Below are 12,024 nucleotides of genomic sequence, written 5' to 3' on the forward strand. Positions count from 1 at the left end.
TTTCAGACGGAGATTTACAGCTATTTGTGAAATGCTTGCTTTTGCCTGGGAAAATGCGTTTTGCGCTTCTTCACAGAAAGGGTTTAGAAACTCCTGCAAACACACATCAGTTTAACTCTGTAAGTTGAACGCACACATTGAAGGCCGTTCTGTTAGGTTGCTCCGTTTTGGTTTTAGAAGCAGATATTTCTCCAAACCGCGTTTACTCCCATTCACTCTGGCATATCAAAACGCAGCTCCGAGAAGCAACGTGCTTCTCACTCTCTGAATCTAGAGGCAGATTCAACTCCCTTCGGTCAGCGAACACCCAGCAGAGCAGTCTGAAGGATACGTTCGTTTTGTGTTTCAGACGGAGATTTACAGCTATTTGGGAAATGCTTGCTTTTGCCTGGGAAAATGCGTTTTGCGCTTCTTCACAGAAAGGGTTTAGAAACTCCTGCAAACACACATCAGTTTAGCTCTGTAAGTTGAACGCACACATTGAAGGCCGTTCTGTTAGGTTGCTCCGTTTTGGTTTTAGAAGCAGATATTTCCCCAAACCGCGTTTACTCCCATTCACTCTGGCATATCAAAACGCAGCTCCGAGAAGCAACGTGCTTCTCACTCTCTGAATCTAGAGGCAGATTCAACTCCCTTAGGTCAGCGAACACCCAGCAGAGCAGTCTGAAGGATACGTTCGTTTTGTGTTTCAGACATAGATTTACAGCTATTTGGGAAATGCTTGCTTTTGCCTGGGAAAATCCGTTTTGCGCTTCTTCACAGAAAGAGTTTAGAAACTCCTGCAAACACACATCAGTTTAACTCTGTAAGTTGAACGCACACATTGAAGGCCGTTCTGTTAGGTTGCTCCGTTTTGGTTTTAGAAGCAGATATTTCTCCAAACCGCGTTTACTCCCATTCACTCTGGCATATCAAAACGCAGCTCCGAGAAGCAACGTGCTTCTCACTCTCTGAATCTAGAGGCAGATTCAACTCCCTTAGGTCAACGAACACCCAGCAGAGCAGTCTGAAGGATACGTTCGTTTTGTGTTTCAGACGGAGATTTACAGCTATTTGGGAAATGCTTGCTTTTGCCTGGGAAAATGCGTTTTGCGCTTCTTCACAGAAAGGGTTTAGAAACTCCTGCAAAAACACATCAGTTTAACTCTGTAAGTTGATCGCACACATTGAAAGCCATTGTGTTAGGTTGCTCCGTTTTGGTTTTAGAAGCAGATATTTCTCCAAACCGCGTTTACTCCCATTCACTCTGGCATATCGAAACGCAGCTCTAAGAAGCAACGTGCTTCTCACTCTCTGAATCTAGAGGCAGATTCAACTCCCTTAGTTCAGCCAACACCCAGCAGAGAAGTCTGAAGGATACGTTCGTTTTGTGTTTCAGACGGAGATTTACAGCTATTTGGGAAATGCTTGCTTTTGCCTGGGAAAATGCGTTTTGCGCTTCTTCACAGAAAGGGTTTAGAAACTCCTGCAAACACACATCAATTTAACTCTGTAAGTTGAACGGACACATTGAAGGCCGTTCTGTTAGGTTGCTCCGTTTTTATTTTAGAAGCAGATATTTCTCCAAACCGCGTTTACTCCCATTCACTCTGGCATATCAGAATGCAGGTCCGAGAAGCAACGTGCTTCTCACTCTCTGAATCTAGAGGCAGATTCAACTCCCTTAGCTAAGCCACCACCCAGGAGAGCAGTCTGAAGTATACGTTCGTTTTGTGTTTCAGACGGAGATTTACAGCTATTTGGGAAATGCTTGCTTTTGCCTGGGAAAATGCGTTTTGCGCTTCTTCACAGAAAGGGTTTAGAAGCTCCTGCAAACACACATCAGTTTAACTCTGTAAGTTGAACGCACACATTGAAGGCGGTTCTGTTAGGTTGCTCCGTTTTGATTTTAGAAGCAGATATTTCTCCAAACCGCGTTTACTCCCATTCACTCTGGCATATCAGAACGCAGCTCCGAGAAGCAACGTGCTTCTTACTCTCTGAATCTAGAGGCAGATTCAACTCCCTTAGGTCAGCGAACACCCAGCAGAGCAGTCTGAAGGATACGTTCGTTTTGTGTTTCAGACGGAGATTTACAGCTATTTGGGAAATGCTTGCTTTGCCTGGGAAAATGCGTGTTGCTCTTCTTCACAGAAAGGGTTTAGAAACTCCTGCAAACACACATCAGTTTAACTCTGTAAGTTGAACGCACACATTGAAGGCCGTTCTGTTAGGTTGCTCCGTTTTGGTTTTAGAAGCAGATATTTCTCCAAACCGCGTTTACTCCCATTCACTCTGGCATATCAGAACGCAGCTCCGAGAAGCAACGTGCTTCTCACTCTCTGAATCTAGAGGCAGATTCAACTCCCTTAGCTAAGCCACCACCCAGGAGAGCATTCTGAAGGATACGTTCGTTTTGTGTTTCAGACGGAGATTTACAGCTATTTTGGAAATGCTTGCTTTTGCCTGGGAAAATGCGTTTTGCGCTTCTTCACAGAAAGGGTTTAGAAACTCCTGCAAACACACATGAGTTTAACTCTGTAAGTTGAACGCAAACATTGAAGGCCGTTCTGTTAGGTTGCTCCGTTTTGGTTTTAGAAGCAGATATTTCTCCAAACCGCGTTTACTCCCATTCACTCTGACATATCAAAACGCAGCTCCGAGAAGCAACGTGCTTCTCACTCTCTGAATCTAGAGGCAGATTCAACTCCCTTAGGTCAGCGAACACCCAGCAGAGCAGTCTGAAGGATACGTTCGTTTTGTGTTTCAGACGGAGATTTAAAGCTATTTGGGAAATGCTTGCTTTTGCCTGGGAAAATGCGTTTTGCGCTTCTTCACAGAAAGGGTTTAGAAACTCCTGCAAACACACATCAGTTCAACTCTGTAAGTTGAACGCACACATTGAAGGCCGTTCTGTTAGGTTAATTCGTTTTGGATTTAGAAGCAGATATTTCTCCAAACCGCGTTTACTTTCATTCACTCTGGCATATCAAAACGCAGCTCCGAGAAGCAACGTGCTTCTCACTCTCTGAATCTAGAGGCAGATTCAACTTCCTTATGTCATCGAACACCCAGAAGAGCAGTCTGAAGGATACGTTCGTTTTGTGTTTCAGACGGAGATTTAGAGCTATTTGGGAAATGCTTGCTTTTGCCTGGGAAAATGCGTTTTGCGCTTCTTCACAGAAAGGGTTTAGAAACTCCTGCAAACACACATCAGTTTAACTCTGTAAGTTGAACGCACACATTGAAGGCCGTTCTGTTAGGTTGCTCCGTTTTGGTTTTAGAAGCAGATATTTCTCCAAACAGAGTTTACTCCCATTCACTCTGGCATATCAAAACGCAGCTCCGAGAAGCAACGTGCTTCTCACTCTCTGAATCTAGAGGCAGATTCAACTTCCTTACCTAAGCCACCATCCAGGAGTGCAGTCTGAAGGATACGTTCGTTTTGTGTTTCAGACGGAGATTTACAGCTATTTGGGAAATGCTTGCTTTTGCCTGGGAAAATGCGTTTTGCGCTTCTTCACAGAAAGGGTTAAGAATCTCCTGCAAACACACATCAGTATAACTCTGTAAGTTGAACGCATACATTGAATATTGTTCTGTTAGGTTGCTCCGTTTTGGTTTTAGAAGCAGATATTTCTCCAAACCCCGTTTACTCCCTTTCACTCAGGCATATCAAAACGCAGCTCTGAGAAGCAACGTGCTTCTCACTCTCTGAATCTAGAGGCAGATTCAACTCCCTTAGGTCATCGAACACCCAGAAGAGCAGTCTGAAGGATACGTTCGTTTTGTGTTTCAGACGGAGATTTAGAGCTATTTGGGAAATGCTTGCTTTTGCCTGGGAAAATGCGTTTTGCGCTTCTTCACAGAAAGGGTTTAGAAACTTTTGCAAACACACATCAGTTTAACTCTGTAAGTTGAACGCACACATTGAAGGCCGTTCTGTTAGGTTGCTCCGTTTTGGTTTTAGAAGCAGATATTTCTCCAAACCGCGTTTACTCCCATTCACTCTGGCATATCAAAACGCAGCTCCGAGAAGCAACGTGCTTCTCACTCTCTGAATCTAGAGGCAGATTCAACTCCCTTAGGTCATCGAACACCCAGAAGAGCAGTCTGAAGGATACGTTCGTTTTGTGTTTCAGACGGAGATTTACAGCTATTTGTGAAATGCTTGCTTTTGCCTGGGAAAATGCGTTTTGCGCTTCTTCACAGAAAGGGTTTAGAAACTCCTGCAAACACACATCAGTTTAACTCTGTAAGTTGAACGCACACATTGAAGGCCGTTCTGTTAGGTTGCTCCGTTTTGGTTTTAGAAGCAGATATTTCTCCAAACCGCGTTTACTCCCATTCACACTGGCATATCATAACGCAGCTCCGAGAAGCAACGTGCTTCTCACTCTCTGAATCTAGAGGCAGATTCAACTCCCTTAGCTAAGCCACCACCCAGGAGAGCAGTCTGAAGGATACTTTCGTTTTGTGTTTCAGACGGAGATTTACAGCTATTTGGGAAATGCTTGCTTTTGCCTGGGAAAATGCGTTTTGCGCTTCTTCACAGAAAGGGTTTAGAAACTCCTGCAAACACACATCAGTTTAACTTTGTAAGTTGAACGCACACATTGAAGGCCGTTCTGTTAGGTTGCTCCGTTTTGGTTTTAGAAGCAGATATTTCTCCAAACCGCGTTTACTCCCATTCACTCTGGCATATCAAAACGCAGCTCCGAGAAGCAACGTGCTTCTCACTCTCTGAATCTAGAGGCAGATTCAACTCCCTTAGGTCATCGAACACCCAGAAGAGCAGTCTGAAGGATACGTTCGTTTTGTGTTTCAGACGGAGATTTACAGGTATTTGGGAAATGCTTGCTTTTGCCTGGGAAAATGCGTTTTGCGCTTCTTCACAGAAAGGGTTTAGAAACTCCTGCAAACACACATCAGTTTAACTCTGTAAGTTGAACGCACACATTGAAGGCCGTTCTGTTAGGTTTTCCGTTTTGGATTTAGAAGCAGATATTTCTCCAAACCGCGTTTACTCCCATTCACTCTGGCATATCAAAACGCAGCTCCGAGAAGCAACGTGCTTCTCACTCTATGAATCTAGAGGCAGATTCAATTCCCTTACCTAAGCCAGCATCCAGGAGTGCAGTCTGAAGGATACGTTCGTTTTGTGTTTCAGACGGAGATATACAGGTATTTGGGAAATGCTTGCTTTTGCCTGGGAAAATGCGTTTTGCGCTTCTTCACAGAAAGGACTTAGAAACTCCTGCAAACACACATCAGTTTAACTCTGTAAGTTGAACGCACACATTGAAGGCCGTTCTGTTAGGTTGCTCCGTTTTGGTTTTAGAAGCAGATATTTCTCCAAACCGCGTTTACTCCCATTCACTCTGGCATATCAAAACGCAGCTCCGAGAAGCAACGTGCTTCTCACTCTCTGAATCTAGAGGCAGATTCAACTCCCTTAGGTCAGCGAACACCCAGAAAAGCAGTCTGAAGCATACGTTCGTTTTCTGTTTCAGACGGAGATTTACAGCTATTTGGGAAATGCTTGCTTTTGCCTGGGAAAATGCGTTTTGCGCTTCTTCACAGAAAGGGTTTAGAAACTCCTGCAAACACACATCAGTTTAACTCTGTAAGTTGAACGCACACATTGAAGGCCGTTCTGTTAGGTTACTCCGTTTTGGTTTTAGAAGCAGATATTTCTCCAAACCGCGTTTACTCCCATTCACTCTGGCATATCTGAACGCAGCCCCGAGAAGCAACGTGCTTCTCACTCTCTGAATCTAGAGGCAGATTCAACTCCCTTAGCTAAGCCACCACCCAGGAGAGCAGTCTGAAGGATACGTTCGTTTTGTGTTTCAGACGGAGATTTACAGCTATTTGGGAAATGCTTGCTTTTGCCTGGGAAAATGCGTTTTGCGCTTCTTCACAGAAAGGGTTTAGAAACTCCTGCAAACACACATCAGTTTAACTCTGTAAGTTGAACGCACACATTGAAGGCCGTTCTGTTAGGTTGCTCCGTTTTGGTTTTAGACGCAGATATTTCTCCAAACCGCGTTTACTCCCATTCACTCTGGCATATCAAAACGCAGCTCCGAGAAGCAACGTGCTTCTCACTCTCTGAATCTAGAGGCAGATTCAACTCCCTTAGGTCATCGAACACCCAGAAGAGCAGTCTGAAGGATACGTTCGTTTTGTGTTTCAGACGGAGATTTACAGCTATTTGGGAAATGCTTGCTTTTGCCTGGGAAAATGCGTTTTGCGCTTCTTCACAGAAAGGGTTTAGAAACTCCTGCAAACACACATCAGTTTAACTCTGTAAGTTGAACGCACACATTGAAGGCCATTCTGTTAGGTTGCTCCGTTTTGGTTTTAGAAGCAGATATTTCTCTAAACCGCGTTTACTCCCATTCACTCTGGCATATCAGAACGCAGCTCCGAGAAGCAACGTGCTTCTCACTCTCTGAATCTAGAGGCAGATTCAACTCCCTTAGCTAAGCCACCACCCAGGAGAGCAGTCTGAAGGATACGTTCGTTTTGTGTTTCAGACGGAGATTTACAGCTATTTGGGAAATGCTTGCTTTTGCCTGGGAAAATGCGTTTTGCGCTTCTTCACAGAAAGGGTTTAGAAACTCCTGCAAACACACATCAGTTTAACTCTGTAAGTTGAACGCACACATTGAAGGCCGTTCTGTTAGGTTGCTCCGTTTTGGTTTTAGAAGCAGATATTTCTCCAAACCGCGTTTACTCCCATTCACTCTGGCATATCAAAACGCAGCTCCGAGAAGCAACGTGCTTCTCACTCTCTGAATCTAGAGGCAGATTCAACTCCCTTAGCTAAGCCACCACCCAGGAGAGCAGTCTGAAGGATACTTTCGTTTTGTGTTTCAGACGGAGATTTACAGCTATTTGTGAAATGCTTGCTTTTGCCTGGGAAAATGCGTTTTGCGCTTCTTCACAGAAAGGGTTTAGAAACTCCTGCAAACACACATCAGTTTAACTCTGTAAGTTGAACGCACACATTGAAGGCCGTTCGGTTAGGTTGCTCCGTTTTGGTTTTAGAAGCAGATATTTCTCCAAACCGCGTTTACTCCCATTCACTCTGGCATATCAAAACGCAGTTCCGAGAAGCAACGTGCTTCTCACTCTCTGAATCTAGAGGCAGATTCAACTCCCTTAGGTCATCGAACACCCAGAAGAGCAGTCTGAAGGATACGTTCGTTTTGTGTTTCAGACGGAGATTTAGAGCTATTTGGGAAATGCTTGCTTTTGCCTGGGAAAATGCGTTTTTTGCTTCTTCACAGAAAGGGTTTAGAAACTCCTGCAAACACACATCAGTTTAACTCTGTAAGTTGAACGCACACATTGAAGGCTGTTCTGTTAGGTTGCTCCGTTTTGGTTTTAGAAGCAGATATTTCTCCAAACCGCGTTTACTCCCATTCACTCTGGCATATCAAAACGCAGCTCCGAGAAGCAACGTGCTTCTCACTCTCTGAATCTAGAGGCAGATTCAACTCCCTTAGGTCATCGAACACCCAGAAGAGCAGTCTGAAGGATACGTTCGTTTTGTGTTTCAGACGGAGATTTACAGGTATTTGGGAAATGCTTGCTTTTGCCTGGGAAAATGCGTTTTGCGCTTCTTCACAGAAAGGGTTTAGAAACTCCTGCAAACACACATCAGTTTAACTCTGTAAGTTGAACGCACACATTGAAGGCCGTTCTGTTAGGTTTTCCGTTTTGGTTTTAGAAGCAGATATTTCTCCAAACCGCGTTTATTCCCATTCACTCTGGCATATCAAAACGCAGCTCCGAGAAGCAACGTGCTTCTCACTCTATGAATCTAGAGGCAGATTCAATTCCCTTACCTAAGCCACCATCCAGGAGTGCAGTCTGAAGGATACGTTCATTTTGTGTTTCAGACGGAGATTTACAGGTATTTGGGAAATGCTTGCTTTTGCCTGGGAAAATGCATTTTGCGCTTCTTCACAGAAAGGGTTTAGAAACTCCTGCAAACACACATCAGTTTAACTCTGTAAGTTGAACGCACACATTGAAGGCCGTTCTGTTAGGTTGCTCCGTTTTGGTTTTAGAAGCAGATATTTCTCCAAACCGCGTTTACTCCCATTCACTCTGGCATATCAAAACGCAGCTCCGAGAAGCAACGTGCTTCTCACTCTCTGAATCTAGAGGCAGATTCAACTCCCTTAGGTCAGCGAACACCCAGAAAAGCAGTCTGAAGGATACGTTCGTTTTCTGTTTCAGACGGAGATTTACAGCTATTTGGGAAATGCTTGCTTTTGCCTGGGAAAATGCGTTTTGCGCTTCTTCACAGAAAGGGTTTAGAAACTCCTGCAAACACACATCAGTTTAACTCTGTAAGTTGAACGCACACATTGAAGGCCGTTCTGTTAGGTTGCTCCGTTTTGGTTTTAGAAGCAGATATTTCTCCAAACCGCGTTTACTCCCATTCACTCTGGCATATCTGAACGCAGCCCCGAGAAGCAACGTGCTTCTCACTCTCTGAATCTAGAGGCAGATTCAACTCCCTTAGCTAAGCCACCACCCAGGAGAGCAGTCTGAAGGATACGTTCGTTTTGTGTTTCAGACGGAGATTTACAGCTATTTGGGAAATGCTTGCTTTTGCCTTTGAAAATGCGTTTTGCGCTTCTTCACAGAAAGGGTTTAGAAACTCCTGCAAACACACATCAGTTTAACTCTGTAAGTTGAACGCACACATTGAAGGCCGTTCTGTTAGGTTGCTCCGTTTTGGTTTTAGACGCAGATATTTCTCCAAACCGCGTTTACTCCCATTCACTCTGGCATATCAAAACGCAGCTCCGAGAAGCAACGTGCTTCTCACTCTCTGAATCTAGAGGCAGATTCAACTCCCTTAGGTCATCGAACACCCAGAAGAGCAGTCTGAAGGATACGTTCGTTTTGTGTTTCAGACGGAGATTTAGAGCTATTTGGGAAATGCTTGCTTTTGCCTGGGAAAATGCGTTTTGCGCTTCTTCACAGAAAGGGTTTAGAAACTTTTGCAAACACACATCAGTTTAACTCTGTAAGTTGAACGCACACATTGAAGGCCGTTCTGTTAGGTTGCTCCGTTTTGGTTTTAGAAGCAGATATTTCTCCAAACCGCGTTTACTCCCATTCACTCTGGCATATCAAAACGCAGCTCCGAGAAGCAACGTGCTTCTCACTCTCTGAATCTAGAGGCAGATTCAACTCCCTTAGGTCATCGAACACCCAGAAGAGCAGTCTGAAGGATACGTTCGTTTTGTGTTTCAGACGGAGATTTACAGCTATTTGTGAAATGCTTGCTTTTGCCTGGGAAAATGCGTTTTGCGCTTCTTCACAGAAAGGGTTTAGAAACTCCTGCAAACACACATCAGTTTAACTCTGTAAGTTGAACGCACACATTGAAGGCCGTTCTGTTAGGTTGCTCCGTTTTGGTTTTAGAAGCAGATATTTCTCCAAACCGCGTTTACTCCCATTCACACTGGCATATCATAACGCAGCTCCGAGAAGCAACGTGCTTCTCACTCTCTGAATCTAGAGGCAGATTCAACTCCCTTAGCTAAGCCACCACCCAGGAGAGCAGTCTGAAGGATACTTTCGTTTTGTGTTTCAGACGGAGATTTACAGCTATTTGGGAAATGCTTGCTTTTGCCTGGGAAAATGCGTTTTGCGCTTCTTCACAGAAAGGGTTTAGAAACTCCTGCAAACACACATCAGTTTAACTTTGTAAGTTGAACGCACACATTGAAGGCCGTTCTGTTAGGTTGCTCCGTTTTGGTTTTAGAAGCAGATATTTCTCCAAACCGCGTTTACTCCCATTCACTCTGGCATATCAAAACGCAGCTCCGAGAAGCAACGTGCTTCTCACTCTCTGAATCTAGAGGCAGATTCAACTCCCTTAGGTCATCGAACACCCAGAAGAGCAGTCTGAAGGATACGTTCGTTTTGTGTTTCAGACGGAGATTTACAGGTATTTGGGAAATGCTTGCTTTTGCCTGGGAAAATGCGTTTTGCGCTTCTTCACAGAAAGGGTTTAGAAACTCCTGCAAACACACATCAGTTTAACTCTGTAAGTTGAACGCACACATTGAAGGCCGTTCTGTTAGGTTTTCCGTTTTGGATTTAGAAGCAGATATTTCTCCAAACCGCGTTTACTCCCATTCACTCTGGCATATCAAAACGCAGCTCCGAGAAGCAACGTGCTTCTCACTCTATGAATCTAGAGGCAGATTCAATTCCCTTACCTAAGCCAGCATCCAGGAGTGCAGTCTGAAGGATACGTTCGTTTTGTGTTTCAGACGGAGATTTACAGGTATTTGGGAAATGCTTGCTTTTGCCTGGGAAAATGCGTTTTGCGCTTCTTCACAGAAAGGACTTAGAAACTCCTGCAAACACACATCAGTTTAACTCTGTAAGTTGAACGCACACATTGAAGGCCGTTCTGTTAGGTTGCTCCGTTTTGGTTTTAGAAGCAGATATTTCTCCAAACCGCGTTTACTCCCATTCACTCTGGCATATCAAAACGCAGCTCTGAGAAGCAACGTGCTTCTCACTCTCTGAATCTAGAGGCAGATTCAACTCCCTTAGGTCAGCGAACACCCAGAAAAGCAGTCTGAAGCATACGTTCGTTTTCTGTTTCAGACGGAGATTTACAGCTATTTGGGAAATGCTTGCTTTTGCCTGGGAAAATGCGTTTTGCGCTTCTTCACAGAAAGGGTTTAGAAACTCCTGCAAACACACATCAGTTTAACTCTGTAAGTTGAACGCACACATTGAAGGCCGTTCTGTTAGGTTACTCCGTTTTGGTTTTAGAAGCAGATATTTCTCCAAACCGCGTTTACTCCCATTCACTCTGGCATATCTGAACGCAGCCCCGAGAAGCAACGTGCTTCTCACTCTCTGAATCTAGAGGCAGATTCAACTCCCTTAGCTAAGCCACCACCCAGGAGAGCAGTCTGAAGGATACGTTCGTTTTGTGTTTCAGACGGAGATTTACAGCTATTTGGGAAATGCTTGCTTTTGCCTGGGAAAATGCGTTTTGCGCTTCTTCACAGAAAGGGTTTAGAAACTCCTGCAAACACACATCAGTTTAACTCTGTAAGTTGAACGCACACATTGAAGGCCGTTCTGTTAGGTTGCTCCGTTTTGGTTTTAGACGCAGATATTTCTCCAAACCGCGTTTACTCCCATTCACTCTGGCATATCAAAACGCAGCTCCGAGAAGCAACGTGCTTCTCACTCTCTGAATCTAGAGGCAGATTCAACTCCCTTAGGTCATCGAACACCCAGAAGAGCAGTCTGAAGGATACGTTCGTTTTGTGTTTCAGACGGAGATTTACAGCTATTTGGGAAATGCTTGCTTTTGCCTGGGAAAATGCGTTTTGCGCTTCTTCACAGAAAGGGTTTAGAAACTCCTGCAAACACACATCAGTTTAACTCTGTAAGTTGAACGCACACATTGAAGGCCATTCTGTTAGGTTGCTCCGTTTTGGTTTTAGAAGCAGATATTTCTCTAAACCGCGTTTACTCCCATTCACTCTGGCATATCAGAACGCAGCTCCGAGAAGCAACGTGCTTCTCACTCTCTGAATCTAGAGGCAGATTCAACTCCCTTAGCTAAGCCACCACCCAGGAGAGCAGTCTGAAGGATACGTTCGTTTTGTGTTTCAGACGGAGATTTACAGCTATTTGGGAAATGCTTGCTTTTGCCTGGGAAAATGCGTTTTGCGCTTCTTCACAGAAAGGGTTTAGAAACTCCTGCAAACACACATCAGTTTAACTCTGTAAGTTGAACGCACACATTGAAGGCCGTTCTGTTAGGTTGCTCCGTTTTGGTTTTAGAAGCAGATATTTCTCCAAACCGCGTTTACTCCCATTCACTCTGGCATATCAAAACGCAGCTCCGAGAAGCAACGTGCTTCTCACTCTCTGAATCTAGAGGCAGATTCAACTCCCTTAGCTAAGCCACCACCCAGGAGAGCAGTCTGAAGGATACTTTCGTTTTGTGTTTCAGACGGAGATTTACAGCTA

The sequence above is a fragment of the Callithrix jacchus genome, chromosome 1 (assembly GCF_049354715.1).
Source record: "Callithrix jacchus isolate 240 chromosome 1, calJac240_pri, whole genome shotgun sequence".
Classification (NCBI taxonomy): Eukaryota; Metazoa; Chordata; class Mammalia; order Primates; family Cebidae; genus Callithrix; species Callithrix jacchus.